This window comes from Hevea brasiliensis, chromosome 4 (genome assembly GCF_030052815.1).
Source record: "Hevea brasiliensis isolate MT/VB/25A 57/8 chromosome 4, ASM3005281v1, whole genome shotgun sequence".
In the NCBI taxonomy this organism is placed as follows: domain Eukaryota; kingdom Viridiplantae; phylum Streptophyta; class Magnoliopsida; order Malpighiales; family Euphorbiaceae; genus Hevea; species Hevea brasiliensis.
Window position 1 is genome coordinate 88,063,064 of NC_079496.1, and position 7,641 is coordinate 88,070,704.

General features: G+C 36.4%; 1 non-coding gene across 1 annotated transcript; it reads right to left on the reverse strand.

Annotated features, from left to right (window-relative positions):
• Positions 1 to 437: 437 nt before the first annotated feature.
• Positions 438 to 544, reverse strand: LOC131179644 (small nucleolar RNA R71). The gene has a single exon (XR_009148533.1). It is a non-coding gene; the product is annotated as a small nucleolar RNA R71 (small nucleolar RNA).
• Positions 545 to 7,641: the final 7,097 nt, after the last annotated feature.

Genomic DNA, 7,641 nt, shown 5'->3' on the forward strand with positions numbered 1-7,641 from the left:
TTTCGAGTACATCTGAAGGAGTCCAATCTCCAAAGGAGTTAAGTTCGGATTTGGATTCGGACTCAGAGTCAAATTCTGAAAATGAAACCATGGAAGAGTTGGCTGCTCCTGATCTAAACCAATAGCCTTTGTGTATTCAATATCCTGCTTCAAATGTTGCTTTTGAGTTGAAATCTGGACTAATCCATTTGTTGCCTAAGTTTCATGGTCTTACAGGTGAGGATCCACATAAGCATTTGAAGGAATTTCATGTTGTGTGTTCCAGCATGAAACCTAAAGGAGTCTCCAAGGACCAGATTAAGCTTTGGGCTTTCCCTTTCTCACTGGAGGGCACAGCTAAGGATTGGTTGTATTACCTTCCTTCAGGATCTGTCAACTCATGGAATGGGATGAAGCAGATATTTCTGGAGAAGTATTTTCCTGCTTCCCGTGCTGACAACATAAGAAAAGAAATTTGTGGCATCCGGCAGTACAATAGAGAGAGTTTGTATGAGTATTGGGAGAGATTTAAGAAGCTGTGTGCAAGCTGTCCCCATCATCAAATAAGTGAGCAGCTTTTGATTCAGTATTTCTATGAAGGACTTCTACTAATGGACCGCAGTATGATAGATGCTGCTAGTGGAGGAGCTTTGGTTAACAAGACACCAGAAGAGGTAAGGAGGCTAATTGCTAACATGGCAGTAAATTCTCAGCAGTTTGGAATGAGAATGGATCACACACCTATGAAGGTTAATGAGGTAAGTATATCTAACCTTGAGAAACAAATTTTTTATTTAACTTCTTTGGTGAGGCAGTTGGCTGTAGGGAACATGCAGACTGTGAAGGTATGTGAAATTTGTTTGGGTTCGGGTCATGCTACTGACATGTGTCCTGTGTTACAAGAGAATGAATCAATGCAACATGCTAATGCAGTAGGACATTATGGACAGCCACAATGCAGGTATGATCCCTTTTCTAGTACCTATAATCCAGGATGGCGAGATCATCCCAATTTGAGTTATGGGAATCAACCGGTGCAAAATCGATACCAGCAGTGAAGACCACAAGTGAATCAACCACCTCCACCTCCTCCTCCCTAAAATCAAGCTATGTCACTTGATGAAATTGTTAAGGCTTTGGCTAACAATACACAACAGTTTCAACAGAAGACAAGAAATAGCATTCAAAACATAGAGAGGTAGATTGGTCAATTAGCCTCATCTGTGAGTAAGTTGGAAGCTCAAGGTTCTGAAAAGCTTTCATCACAAACAGTCATGAATCCCAGAGAAAATGCAAGTGCGATATTATTGCGGAGCGGGAAAGAAGTTGATAATCAGACTCCATATGAGTCAATAAAAAAGAAGAAGTAAGGAGCAAAAGAGTCTGAAGTTCCTGAAGTTGAGGTAAATACTAAACCTAAACTAAATAAGGTTAATAATTCTATTCTTCCTCCATTCCCCTGCAGGTTGGCTAAGACGAAGAAAGAAGAACAAGAGAAAGAAATTTTGGAGACCTTCAGGAAGGTAGAGGTAAATATACCTTTACTTGATGCGATCAAACAAGTTCCCAAGTATGCTAAATTCCTTAAGGAACTATGCACTACAAAGCGCAAGTTGAGGAATAATGAGAAGATCAGTGTGGGGGAAAATGTGTCAACATTAATTCAACAAAAATGACCCCCTAAGTGTAAAGATCCAGGTTCATTTTCTATTCCCTGCAGAATAGGTGATTCTAAATTTGAACGTGCAATAGCAGATTTAGGAGCATCTATTAATATTATGTCAATTCAAACTTTAAATTTGGGTCCTTTGAAAGAAACCAGTGTCATTATTCAGTTAGCTGATCATTTTAGTACTTACCCATTGGGAGTAGTTGAAGATGTGTTGGTGCAGGTTGGAGAATTGATTTTTCCTGCAGATTTTTACATTCTGCATATGGAGAATAGTGTTCCCACAACAAAGTCAGCTTTGATTTTGTTTGGAAGACCTTTCCTAAAAACTGCCAAGACAAAAAATTGATATGGATGATGGTACCTTAACTATGGAGTTTGATGGAAAGACTGTCAAATTTAATATCTTTGATGCCATGAAGTATCCTGCTGATGATCATTCTATTTTTTCTATTGATGTTGTTGATACAATTGTGCAGGATGTTTTTGAGTAAAGCATGGAGGATGAGTTAGAAATGGTGATTAGTCAAGGAATTCAAGAAATTATTACCAATCAGCCATCAAGTGTAGAGGATCAAGAGGAAGTAATGGCATTGCAGTCATTACCTCCTGTTCAAAAAAGTTATGGAGTATCAAAGAGCGACTTACCTATATCTCACACAAAATTATTACCTTCTGTGGTGCAGGTACCAGTTCTTGAACTCAAGCCTTTACCTGAGCATTTGAAGTATGTTTACTTGGGAGACAATGAGACACTTCCAATTATCATCTCAAGTAATTTAAAAAGGATTCAAGAAGACAGATCGACTAGGATTCTGAGAGTACACAAGGAAGCAATTGGACGGACAATAGCTGACATCAAAGGTAGAAGTCCATCAGTGTGCATGCACAAGATTTTACTGGAGGATGAGGCTAAACCAAGTAGAGAAGCTCAAAGGAGATTGAACCCATAAATGATGGAGGTTGTGAAGAAGGAGATTTTAAAGCTACTAGATGCAGGAGTTATTTACCCAATTTCAGACAGCAAATGGGTAAGTCAAGTCCAAGTAGTGATAAAAAAATTAGGAGTCACTGTGGTAGCAAATCAAGATAATGAACTTGATCCAACAAGGATTCAAAGTGGATGGAGAATGTGCATAGACTACTGCAAGCTGAATTCAACAACAAGAAAAGACCACTTCCCTTTGCCATTCATTGATCAGATGCTTAAGCGGTTAGCAGGCAAGTCTTATTTCTACTTTCTCGATGGCTTTTCTGGATATAATCAAATTGTGATTGCACCAGAGGATCAAGAGAAGACTACATTCACTTGCCTTTTTGGAACTTTTACTTTTAGAAGGATGCCCTTTAGGCTTTGTAATGCACCTGCCACATTTCAGAGATACATGATGAGCATATTTTCAGATTACATTGATACTTGCATTGAGGTGTTCATGGATGATTTTACTGTGTATGGTGATTCATTTGATGCATGTTTACATCATTTGACTTCTGTTATTGAGAGATGCATTAAGAAAAATCTTGTTTTGAATTATGAGAAGTGTCATTTTATGGTGGAACAGGGGATTGTTTTGGGTCATATTGTCTCTAGTAGGGGTATTGAGGTGGATAAATCTAAAATCGTTTTAATTGTGAACTTACCCTACCCCACAACTGTGAGGGAAATACGCTTTTTTCTTGGTAATGTAGGTTTCTATCGCAGGTTCATTAAGGATTTCTCTAAGATAGCATTGCCTTTGTCTAAACTCTTGCAAAAAGATGTTCCTTTTGAGTTCAGTGAATAGTGCAAGGAGGCTTTTGACAAATTAAAATCTGCATTGACATCATCCCCTATTATCCAAGCTCCTGATTGGACTATACCATTTGAAATTATATGTGACGCGAGTAATTATGCAGTGGGAGTAGTTTTAGGGCAGCGTGTTCGGAAGCTCTTTCATGTGATTTATTATGCATCCAGAACACTCAATTCAGCTCAACGCAATTATTCTATGACCGAAAAAGAGTTTCTGGCTATAGTTTTTGCTGTAGATAAATTTCGGTCATATTTGCTTGGTTCTAAAATAATTATCTTCTCTGATCATGCAGCGTTGAAGTATCTCTTAGCAAAGAAGGAAGCAAAACTAAGGTTGATTAGATGGATCCTTCTACTGTAAGAATTTGATCTTCAAATCAAGGATAAGAAAGGAGCTGAGAACCTAGTAGCAAATCATTTGAGCAGGTTAGTGACACAAGGAGATCCAATTCCTTTGCAGGAACTTTTTCCTGATGAGCAGTTATTAAATTTGCAAGGTATGATCCCTTGGTATGCTAATTTGGTGAATTATTTGGTTACTAAGGTTGTGCCTTTTTATTTGAGTAGAGCTAAGAAAGAGAAATTGAAAAGTGAGGCTAAGTATTATGTGTGGGATGACCCATATTTGTGGAAATTTTATTCAGATCAAATTATTAGGAGATGTGTTCCTGATAATGAGATTCAATCTATTCTTGCTTTTTGTCATGCCTATGCATGTGGAGGTCATTTTGGACCCAAGAGAAAAGGTCGAAAAATATTAGATTGTGGTTTTTACTGGCCCACTATATTTCGTGATTCATATTTGATTTGCAAAAATTATGAACAATGTCAAAGAACAGGAAGTTTAACCTGTAGGAATGAGATGATTTAGAATCCAATACTTGTTTGTGAGATTTTTGATGTGTGGGGTATTGATTTTATGGGTCCATTTCCTTCTTCATTTGGCTTTGTTTCTATATTACTTGCTGTTGATTATGTTTTGAAATGGGTGGAAGCTAAAGCCAACAGGACTGATGATTCTAAAGCTATTGTAGGTTTTATCAAGTCAAACATTTTTAGCAGGTTTGGAGTTCCTAGAGCTTTAATCAGTGACTGGGGCACACATTTTTGTAATAGAACTGTTGAGGCATTGTTGAGGAGATATGGTATTTTTCATAGAGTATCTACAGCTTATCATCCTCAAACGAGTGGGTAAGTAGAGGTGTCTAATAGAGAGATCAAGTCTATTTTGGAAAAAACAGTGAAACCAAATAGAAAAGATTGGAGCCTTAGACTTGATGATGTATTGTGGGCTTACAGGACTGCTTATAAGACACCCATAGGTATGTCCCCCTACAGATTGGTATTTGGTAAGTTGTGTCACCTTCCTGTTGAGTTAGAACATAAGGTTATTGGGCTGTTAGACATTGTAATTTGGATTTGGATATTGCTGGTGTGGAAAGAAAATTGCAATTGCAGGAATTAGAAGAAATTCTACTTGAGGCTTATGAGAATTCTACGATCTATAAAGAAAAGACCAAGGTATTCCATGACAAACTAATTCAAAGGAAGCAGTTTGTGGTTGGACAAAAAGTTTTATTGTATAATTCCAGATTGAAGCTGATGCTTGGTGAGTTGCGTTTTAGTTGGATTGGACACTTTTTTGTTACTAATGTATTTCCTTATGGTGCAGTTGAAATTCAAAGTTTAGGAACTAATAAGGTGTTCAAAGTCAATGGTCATAGACTCAAGCCATTTTATGAAGGGTTTCAGGAGCATACAGTGGAGGAACTCAAATTGAGTAACCCAAATTATGTAGATTAAGGAGCTTTTCCACGTCGAGCTAACGACAATAAACAAAAGAGTTTCTTGGGAGGCAACCCATGGGTGGCTTGTTAGCCATAATTAGATTTGTTTTCTTTCCCTTATCTTATTTTATTTTCTAGCATTCTTTTTTCTCTTTTCTTTTGCATTTGGGCTTTACATTGGGGACAATGTAAGTTTTAAGTGTGGGGGAGGAGAAATTTGTTACTGCAGTCTTTTTGAATATAAAAAATAATAAAAAATAAATAAAATAAAATTTATTCTCATAAGCTTGATTCATGATTCTATATTAACTCTCAGAGAGAAGTGCTTTGTCCTTAAAATGATTTCTCTATTTAGGTTGAATTTTTGAAATTTTAGGCAAGGTAATAGTAACTTTAATGATGGATTTTTTCCTCTTCTCCATACCATAGAGGAATTTTTTCTGCATAAATCATTTAGGCTTGATTTAATAGTGAAATGATTAGTTATGTGTGCTTTAAACTAGCATCATGCATATTTCAGAACTTTGTTTAATCTATCAGGCACTTTATAATATGTAGATGCATAAATTGAGAGAAATAAAAGGTTGAACTTGAAAATTGCTCTACTATTTTAGTTAGGCAAAGTAACTAGGGGTCTTTATGAACCTCATGTCAATTCTCAGGCCAAAAGCTAACTAGGATATGAGCAAGGTACTTTTCTGAATGTCACACCCTACTCCCCTGTAAGATGTAACATGATCCCGTAGTATTCCTAATGAATTACCGTACTTCGCCTACCGATAACCCATTAGATATACTACAAGGGATTTTAAAATAATTTTTGTGAAATTTAAATCATCGATTAAAATCTAGTGTTATAAAATTTTTTTAAAATTTCGGTAAAGTGCTGGGTGTATTTTGAGAAAACATTTCTTCAATTCTGCAAAAGAAAATGCTCCCAATATATTTTCTCAAATACAACTCCAATAACTTCATTTCAATTCACAATTCAATTCTCAATAAATAATCAATTCATTTTCAAACTAATCTCATCATAAAGAAACATTTCATTGATTATAAGACTCAAAATTTATATTACAAAACTATTCAAGTAAATAAAATCTCCAATTTACATTTACAATAATTTACATTTAATTACATACCAAAATATTTTACAAGAGTTTTTATACAACTGCTCAAATAATTTACATACATATTATTTGTAACGGTTGGACTCCAACCACTAGAGGAATTGTCCGCTTTGGCCATAAGCCTTACGGTTTTGTCCCATAGGTGGAATGGAGAACTTCCCAGGAGGTCACCTATCCTAGGATTTCTCTCAAGCGAGCACGCTTAACCCTAAAATTCTTCCAACTCTCCAGGCTATTCCACCAAAAGGCGCCTCTAGTGATTAGTTCCCCCATTTTATATATCATTACTTTTTGAACCCAAGACCAACTCCGTGCTTTGCCGATGTGGGATTTGCTTAAGGGACCTTTCTCCTCCCCTTTCGGGACTCAGCGTCCTCACTGAGGTTTGCCCCACCATCGCCCAAGAGGACACGCGAGCGGCTCTGATACCAATTGTAACGGTCGGACTCCAACCACTAAAGGAATTGTCCGCTTTGGCCATAAGCCTCACGGTTTTGTCCCGTAGGTGGAATGGAGAACTTCCCAGGAGGTCACCCATCCTAGGATTTCTCTCAAGCGAGCACGCTTAACCCTAGAGTTCTTCCAACTCTCCAGGCCATTCCACCAAAAGGCGCCTCTAGTGATTAGTTTCCCCATTTTATATATCATTACTTTTTAAACCAACTCCGTGCTTTGCCAATGTGGGATTTGCCTAAGGGACCTCTACTAAAACATGTCACACCTTATCCCTCTGTAAGGCCTAACATGATCCCATAGAATACCTAATGAACTACCGAACTTCACTTACCGATAACTCATTAAGTACCCTACAAGGGATTTTAAAACAATTTTCTTACTATTGATAAGTGGTGAGTATTTTCTAATAGGTATTAAAATCATTTATTCGAAGTTGAAACTAGTTAAAACTTTTAGCCCTTTTATTTTTCCGTAAATTTTATAAAAATTTCGGCAGAGTGCCGTTTGTATTTTGAGAAAACAGTTCTTCAAATTCCTGTAAAAAGCACTTCCAATAATTTTTCTCAACAACTTCTTCAAAAGTCACAATCATCTCAATCAATTTCATTTCACAAATCCGCATAAATCACTCAATACACAGTGTAAATTAAATCAAATATTAAAACATCTCATTGAGGTAAACAAATTAATTTTCACATTCATGGTAGCATTAAAATTTAATAGTGTAAAACTTTATAAGTATATAAAATCTCAAGATAATATTACAATAATTTGTATTTCATTACAATCCAAAAATATATTACAAAGAGTTAGTACAACTGCTCAAAG